The sequence below is a fragment of the Chrysochloris asiatica genome, unplaced genomic scaffold (genome assembly GCF_000296735.1).
Source record: "Chrysochloris asiatica unplaced genomic scaffold, ChrAsi1.0 scaffold00121, whole genome shotgun sequence".
Classification (NCBI taxonomy): Eukaryota; Metazoa; Chordata; class Mammalia; order Afrosoricida; family Chrysochloridae; genus Chrysochloris; species Chrysochloris asiatica.
The window spans coordinates 7970319-7978538 of NW_006408639.1; the positions used below are offsets into that span (position 1 = coordinate 7970319).

The 8220-nt window shown below is 40.2% G+C and overlaps 1 pseudogene; it reads right to left on the minus strand.

The window, feature by feature from the left end:
• Positions 1–7567: 7567 nt before the first annotated feature.
• LOC102841878 lies at positions 7568–8066 on the minus strand (annotated as a pseudogene).
• Positions 8067–8220: the final 154 nt, after the last annotated feature.

Here is an 8220-nt window from a genome sequence, read left to right on the forward strand (position 1 = left end):
GTGCTTCATGGGAAAACCCTGCTTGTCATTCCCACCACTGATAAGGACAACGTAACCCTTCCACTTGTCACCCAGCGAGTCAGCAGCAACTTCTGTGGCATCTGTTTCTCATAAAAGGTACGAAGCTTGCGTCCATCGTCCACTTCAGTGAGTATTTGGCAGCCAGTGATTGGGACGGAGATGTTCAGCTTCATGGTGAAGCAGTCACCTCCTCAGCAACATGAAAAGGAGTCATTACTGTGGCTTTATAGGTTTTGATATCAGGAAGCGAGGGCCTCCTACTGTATTCTTTTTAAATAATGCTTTGCTTATCTGGGGCCTCTTATCCTTCCATATAAAATTAGTTTTTCCATAGCTAGCATGACATCTATAGAATGCTTTAAGTAGTGTTGACATTTTCACAGTGTTAAGTCTTCCTAGCCATGAGCAGGGTATATTCCTTCATTTCTGAAGGTCTGTTCTGGTTTCTTATAGCAATGTTTTATCGTTTTCTTTGTACATAAGCCTTGTATTTCTCTGGGTAGGTTTTTTCCCAAGTGGAGTCCTGGTGTGGTGTTACAGGATAATGTGCTGGACCATAAGGTAGGTTTGAACCACAGGTCGGTGGTTCAAAGTCACCAGTCACTCCTCGGTAACCTATATAGGGTCTCTGTAAGTCAGAACTCACTCAACAGCACTGAGCAACAACATCTTTTGGGTAGCTATTATAAATTGTATTGTTTTTTCTGATTTCCTTTTTGGAGCTCTCTTTATTAGTGTACAGGAATCCAGCTGATTTTTGTGTGTTGATCTTGTACCCTGCCTCTGCAGAATTGATCAAGGAGTTCCTATCATTTTCTTGTGGAGTCTTCTGGGTTTTCTAAGTATATGATTATATCGTCTGAAAATAGTTTACTTCTTCTTTGCCAAATTGTATGCCTTTAATTTCTCTTTCTTGTCTTATAGTTGTGGCTACGACTTCCAGCACATTATTGGCCCCCTTTCTCAGTGATGTCTTTGCCTAGTTTTGGTATCAGAGTTATGCTTGTTTCATAAAATGAATTGGGCAGTTTTCCATCCATTTCTATATTATGGAATAGTTTGAGTAGAACTGGTATCAACTCTTCTCTGCATGCCTGGTAATTCACCAGTAAAGCCATCTGGACATGGACTTTTTAAAATGGGGAGTTCTTTTTTGCTGGGGTTTTTTTTTTGTTTTGTTTTGTTTTTTAAGGACTTGATCAATTTCTTCTTTTGTTATAGACCTGTTTAAGTTTTCTACTTCAGCCTATATTAGTTTAGGTCATGTGTTTCTAGAAATGTTACCATTTCTTCCAGGGTTTCAAATTTATTGGCATACAAGTCTTCATAGATTTTTTATTATCCCTTTTATTTCCATTGGTTCTGTTGTGACGTCATCCATACAATTTATTTGTGTTGTTTGCAACTTCTCTTTCTTTGCTTTTGTTAGATTTGCCAGTGGTTTGCTGATTTTATCAATCCTTTGAAAGAACCAGCTTCTTGTTGATTCTTTCTATTGTTTTTCTGTTTTCTGTTTCATTTATTTCTGCTCTAACCTTTATTATTTCATTTTCATCTGGTGGCAATAGACTTACTTTGTTTCTATTTTTCTAATTGTTTGAGATATTTGTTTAAGGTGTTGATTTTGGTTCTTTCCTTTGTTTGGATGTATGTGTTTATTGCTATAAATTGTCCTCTGAGCATTGCTTTTGCAGTGTGCCAAACATTTTAGTAAGTTGTATTTGCATTCTCATTTGACTTAAGGATTTTTTTTTTGTTGTTTCACTTTTTATTTGATCTATTACCCAGTAGCTTCTAAGCAAGGTATTGTTGAATTTCCATATACTTGATTTTTTCCTTGGTCTTCCTATTGTTAATTTCTAATTTTATAACATTTTCATATGCACCAGACAAGAGACAGAGAGTAGCAGAATGGACGAGAAAACAAGATCCTTGAATATGCTGTTTATAAGAGACACATCTTACACACAAAGACAGAAATAGACTAAAAATCAAAGGATGGGAAACAATATATCAAGCTAATGACAATAAAAAAAATGAGCAGGAGTGGCAATGTTAATCTCTGATAAAATTGACTTTAACAAACACCAAAAAACACAGCATCTATAATATTCTAAGATGCTAAGTAGTATTTTGATGTTTTAAAATGTATTGAGGTTTGCTTTGCAGCCAAACATATGGTTTATTCTAGAGAATGTTCCATGTACAGTGGGAAAGGATACATTTCATGCTGTTGTTAGTCTGAGCGCTCTCTATGTGTCTATAAAGTCAAGTTTGTTGATTGTGTTGTTTAGTTCTTCTGTGTCTTTGCTGAGTTTCTTTCTAGTTGTTCTGTCCGTCATCAAAAGTGGTTCAACAAACACACTTCATGAAACGCAGGACTTAGTAACCAGTTATTACTGATGTTATAAAGAAAAAAACAAATATTGAGTGAGTGGGGGTTTTGATCAATTGTAAGGCATTTCTCATTATGAGAGTCTGAGCAGGTCAGAACTTTGAAGAGTTCCATGGTGAAGAAAACACTGGCAATCTCCTTTTGCAAAAATGACATCCTAGTGGAGACCTGGTTGGCTAGCAGTGTGGCAAAACCTGGGGACTCTGTGACATAGCCACAGAGGACTATAGTGAAGAGTGAAGTGTCCAGTTGATAAGAGGGAGGGCATATGCACAAGAACACCCACACTTGCAGATAATACCCATTTGACCTGGCTTCAATGACTGGATGATCAGAGCTCAACTAGAAGAACAAAGAAGAGGAAAGAAAGAGTAATCTGATACAATTTGATGAACTTGACCTACACCTATGGATGCAGTAGCTCAAAAGAGGGAACAAATCCTTACAGCAAGGATCATTCCCACCCCCTCCATACACAGAGTAGACAGGGATGGGCAACTTGGACATTGGCTACCCAAAATGGGGGGGATGGGGGGGGGCAACAAAGGCAAGAAATAACTGGCTTATAAGCTTTCAAGAGGGAACCTAGATCCAGAGGGTGTGAAAGAAGGTAGAATCTCCACTGAGTAGTATCTAATCTGTCTAGGTGGGGCTGATGGAATGAAATGCGGATGGGTCTCTTGTGATACAATAGTGAATAATTATTATCAGGACTGATTGTGAGGGTTGGAAATGTAAAGGTAGACATTTTGTAGCAAGGAGGGGAGTGATTAAATTTTAAGTACAGGAGCGGAGGTCCCTGGGACCATCAAGGGAGAAGAGCGGAGAACGGGACCCTACCCAGAGAAGCAGTGATACCTGAGATGGAGGCAGAGACGATGACGTGGAGAGATGGAGCAGCTGGGGACTTTAGACCCAGAGAGGGAGAGGGGCTGTGTGCTGACGATCGGGGGGCAGGCTTGTATACCCTTTGGTTGGTTGGTGATGCATGGACAGGATTGTAACCATGGCAATGAAATGATATACGATAGGATGAATGTAAAACTAATGTTATCCCACATAAACTATCACATAATTCACAATAAAACATTAACAAAACTGACACCCTAGAACACATTTCTGGGTCTGCAGTCTCAGGACCATAGTCTTTGGGACATCATGGTTAACTGGCTTTAATGTAGTCCGCAAAGACAATGTTCAATATCCTACTTTGATGAGTAGTCACTGGGATCTTAAAAACTTATAAACGTCCATCTACGGTGAAACTGTTGATCTCTCCATGTGTGGAAGAAAGAAGAGTAATGAAACTTGAAGATGCTTGCAATCAACTAGCCCAGTAGACTAATGGAACATGCGAACATCAGTCTCTATGACTCTGAGACTAGAGCTAGATGGTGCCCACCACCAACTGCTCTGAAAGGGATCACATTAGAAAGTACCAGATAGAGTGGGAAATAATGTGGAAAAAAACTCAAATTTTTTTTTTAAAAAGTCTGTACTTATCGGTCAGAAAGGAACTGGAGGGGCCCTAGACTCTGGCCCTCAGTTACCCTTCAGGTCTGGAATGAAACTCATCATCATGACCCAATTTCCAACCAAACCAAGGAAAGGGATATAGGGGGCCAAAAACACTAGTGAGCTATGCTCCCCATGGAATGATAAACCAATCAAGATCAAAATGAAAACATTTACTTGGGGACAAGATTCTGAGGGGTTGGGAATGAGAGTGGAATGGAAATAGGAACCACAGGGAGGAAGTGGGGTAACTTAGTATATGGAGGGAATTACATACACTGAGAAGAAGCAACGTGTGGCATTTCTTGGATTGAAACTGATGGTCTGGTCTATAAACCTTCACTCAATTCATAATCAAAAGTTAAAAAAAAAAAAATACAATCCAGGAAATCCTTTAGAGCACTCAGCTGTATAGGTTTACTATGAGTTAAAATTAACTCTACAGCACACAACAAGAGAATTTGAAAATATTTATAGGACACATTTATTTTAACTAAAAGTCCCTTCTTAATAATTTATTCAATCAAAGAAGTAGTTATGAATTTTTTTTTTTAATGACAATACAGATGATAGTCCCTCCACGGGCTCTAAACTCTAGGCTTTGAACTATAATAATTTTTGTGTTGTTTTTTTTTTTTAATTCTGATATGGGACTCCATAAGTAACAGGACAAGCAGTGTTCTGCTTTTCTGTGGAGAAGGATTGCGGTACAAGACATCTCTATGGAAGGAAATTTCAGACACGTCCACAGCTATGGAAGATGCAGGACCTTTCAAAGTTTTCTTGTGAAAGTTCAGGAGAATGAGATTGATGAAAGAATCCCTAATGTTCTTTCTTCTTTTTTTGTAATCCACACCACACAAGATTTAGAGCTAAGCCAGAAAATATCAAACCACTTGTTCACAACTGTTCAAGAAGAAACACTAATGTTTTTGCCAATGATGAGAAACATTGAAGTTTTTATAAAAGATAAAACGAGATATGACCAGCAGCATGTTTGCTACAAGATGCTGTTACACTGACTATTATAAGCAGAACAATATAAAATAAATTCATATTCCTGACTGCCTGAAAGGAAAAAGACTCTCACAGATTCACAATGCACGAAAGAAAAAACGGTGCTAGCAAATAAGGAATCTAATACTACGCCCCAGTTCCCTCCAGGCATATAAAAACCAAACACATTTTTATATAAATTTATTATTTCTAGTTTGGAGATAGAGATCGATAACTCTGGTATTCACTCAACAACAACATCAACAACAAAATAGCAAAACATTCTTCTATCATTTTAAGGTCCTATTCAGCCAATATAGACACATCTTGTTGTAAGTGAATTTTCTCTTCAGTACTTGAAAATAAAACCTACATCACCATCAGGAAATACAACTCTGAAGGACTTAATTGTACTGGAGATTATACTGATCATAGTGCAAGAGATTTACAGGACACAGCCTAGCAATTTATGGTTTCATATGAAGATGATATACTAAATTTAGAATAGTTCTATGGTCTTCTAAGTCTTTAACTTCCATTATTCCATTTGAGCTTCTCAATAAACTTTCCAGATATACAAGTGACTGACCAGGTCAGATGGGGAAACTGAGGCTCACCGACTTAGTCATCATGCCTGAAGTACATGATAAATAACTGGCAGTCAGCATTACAACTCAAACTTCCAGATTCCCCATCTGGGGATTTTTCTCCAACACTGCAGCACACAAGCAACCACATTTCTCTATACTTTTTGCCCGTATCAAAATTGCCACATGACTCATTAAATTTAAGCTTTCAAAGGAATGATGCCAACATAAAGAGATGTTGTACAGTGCTTTCGTGTAGGCTCTAACTCAGTGATTCATGATAGGGTTTCAAAGGAACAGCTTGTGGGTTTGAACTGCTGACCGAGCAGTTTAAGTAGTCAAATATTTATCCTACAGTGCCACACCAGGACCTTCACCCAAAAAGTAGGTGAAAAATGAAATTGGGAAGTTTTTGTAGACCCCTGTTATCAAGGGAGCAAACACCAGCCTAAAAGCTCAGGTTTTGTATACTCATTGTACATAGCAAACTGAGTCTACACAGTTCAAATCAACACACTTATTTCTTATTTATAAGCTACTCCATTATCCAACATTCACATTTATGACAATAGTAAAAAATAGTAAAAACAAAAAAATAGTAAAAAAAATCTATCTATTTTGCACGTTAAAAGTCTATGTCAGGTAGTAACAAATGAGTAATGTTGGTTAAAGTTAGGAACCAACTTGATTGGGTAATGTTGGTAAGTCAATGGTTTTTGGCAGTTATGTAGTGATGTAATTTGATGGTTATGATGTAATTTGATAGTTAACCTCCATCTTGTGAACCTGATGTAATCATCCTTCATGTTCATATATAATTCTGATTTTCACATAATGACCTGGTCTTTGGAGTCTAACTATATCAATAAATGAGGGCTGTCAGGAGTACTAAGAACACAGAATCTTTATCTAGTGCCATGAAAGACAGGTCTTCAAGGAAAAACATGACTGAAATGAGACGGAGGGATGAATGTAAGGCCACATGAACAACTCCCCTGGTACCTTGGCACAAGTAGTAAAGTGAAATATCTGTGGAGATCTGGCAGGAAAATTGAGTAAAGTGAGCTGTCTTCATGGAACAGAAAAAGTTAGCAGCATACTATCTACAGGAAGCAGCATTTTCTACTCTTTTTGGTTATCTGGTGCTGCATTCACAGACATAACACTGGTGGTTGACTCTGTCAAACACACATTTCTTTCCTCACAATTAGAAGGCTAGAAGTTTAAATGCAAGGCGTCAACCCTAGGTTTTTTTGTTGTTGTTTGGTTGGCTTTTTTTCGTTATATAAATTAACCCATTTATTACAGGTTAGACACATTTAGGTGGTGGAGCTTCTACTGGTCTTTCAGTCCCTTCAGTCTTCTGACGGCGGACTTTACTGTAACTGCGGAGGTGGTAGTGGAGGTCCAGGCACCACCAGCCACCGTTTTCATACAGGAACCACAGTGCCAGATCCCCACAGCTCGTCTCTTCATTTAGTTTTGCCGCAGAAGAAGCAAGTGTACTTGGCATGCAGGCTGATTTCAATTTTCTTCACCATTTTACTGAGGAAGGCACCATAACAGGCATATTTACTGATGATTCCGACCTTCTTGCTGCGTTTAGCCATCCCGTTACCACCTAGTGCCAAGCCCAGAGAGCTTTTTTTTTGAAGAGCAATGACTTTTATTAGCTTCTTTAAAAGCTGGGGGTAGGGTAGGGTGGGGTGGAGGGGTGCGAACCTCCCCCAGCCAGCCGTCAGCCACTCCCCAGGCAATGCCCCACCTCCGAACCCCAGGACTCAAGCTAATGCTGCTGCCGCTGCTCAGAAACACCAGTAGGGATGAGGGTCCCATTGGGCTGGAGTGGGGAAAAAACAGGCAGGAGAACCAAAGCCTTTGCAAGGTTTTGTTTGTTTGTTGGACAGCAGGGATGGAATAAGGAGGTTCCCCAGGGAGTCAACACCCCTCACCCCCAACAGCTGGCCTGAAGGGACCCACACCAGTCCCAGACCTGGTGTCGGGAACCAGCCGGACGAGATCAGCCGGAACAACTGATTTCGAGGCTTTGTGCTCATTTCCCCCTCTGCCCCTTCTTGATGGGCTTCCCAATGTCCTTGCCCCGAGCTTGAGGCCAATGGCTCTTTTGATCTTGGCCAGAACCCAGTTGTTTGGGATGGCCCGTCCACTCTCATAGTCTGCGATGACTTGCGGCTTCTCATTGATTTTCGTCACCAGGTCCTTCTTTGTGAACCCTTTGCTCTGCGGGCCCTGCTGGATGACCTTGCTCACCTCCACGGTCACCCTGTTGTGGTGCAGTTCCTCTGTCTCACTCTCCAACTTGGCAGTATTCTTGGTGATCGAATTCTGTTTGTTCTGCCCAGCCGCCCATTTCTTGTAAGTCTCCCCATCTTCTCCTCATCTCTGGGCTGCTAAGATGGCCTGCTTGGACTTGGCCTGGGCGCCATGGGGCCCTTCTTGTGCAGCACGGTCACCGTGTCCCAGTCGCTCTCGGCTCTCGGCTCTCTGCTCCTGGGTGATCTTCTTTTGGCTTCACATCTCTCTTCTCCCATTTCTGCTCTGCTCACTTGCTGAATTTCTGTTACACTTCAAAAGAGACTAACAACACCCTACACTAATACTGTCTCATTAACATAGCATAGCATAGCAAACTCTTTCTCAAATGGGATCAGTCACTATGGGGGTTCAGATTTACAACACACACAT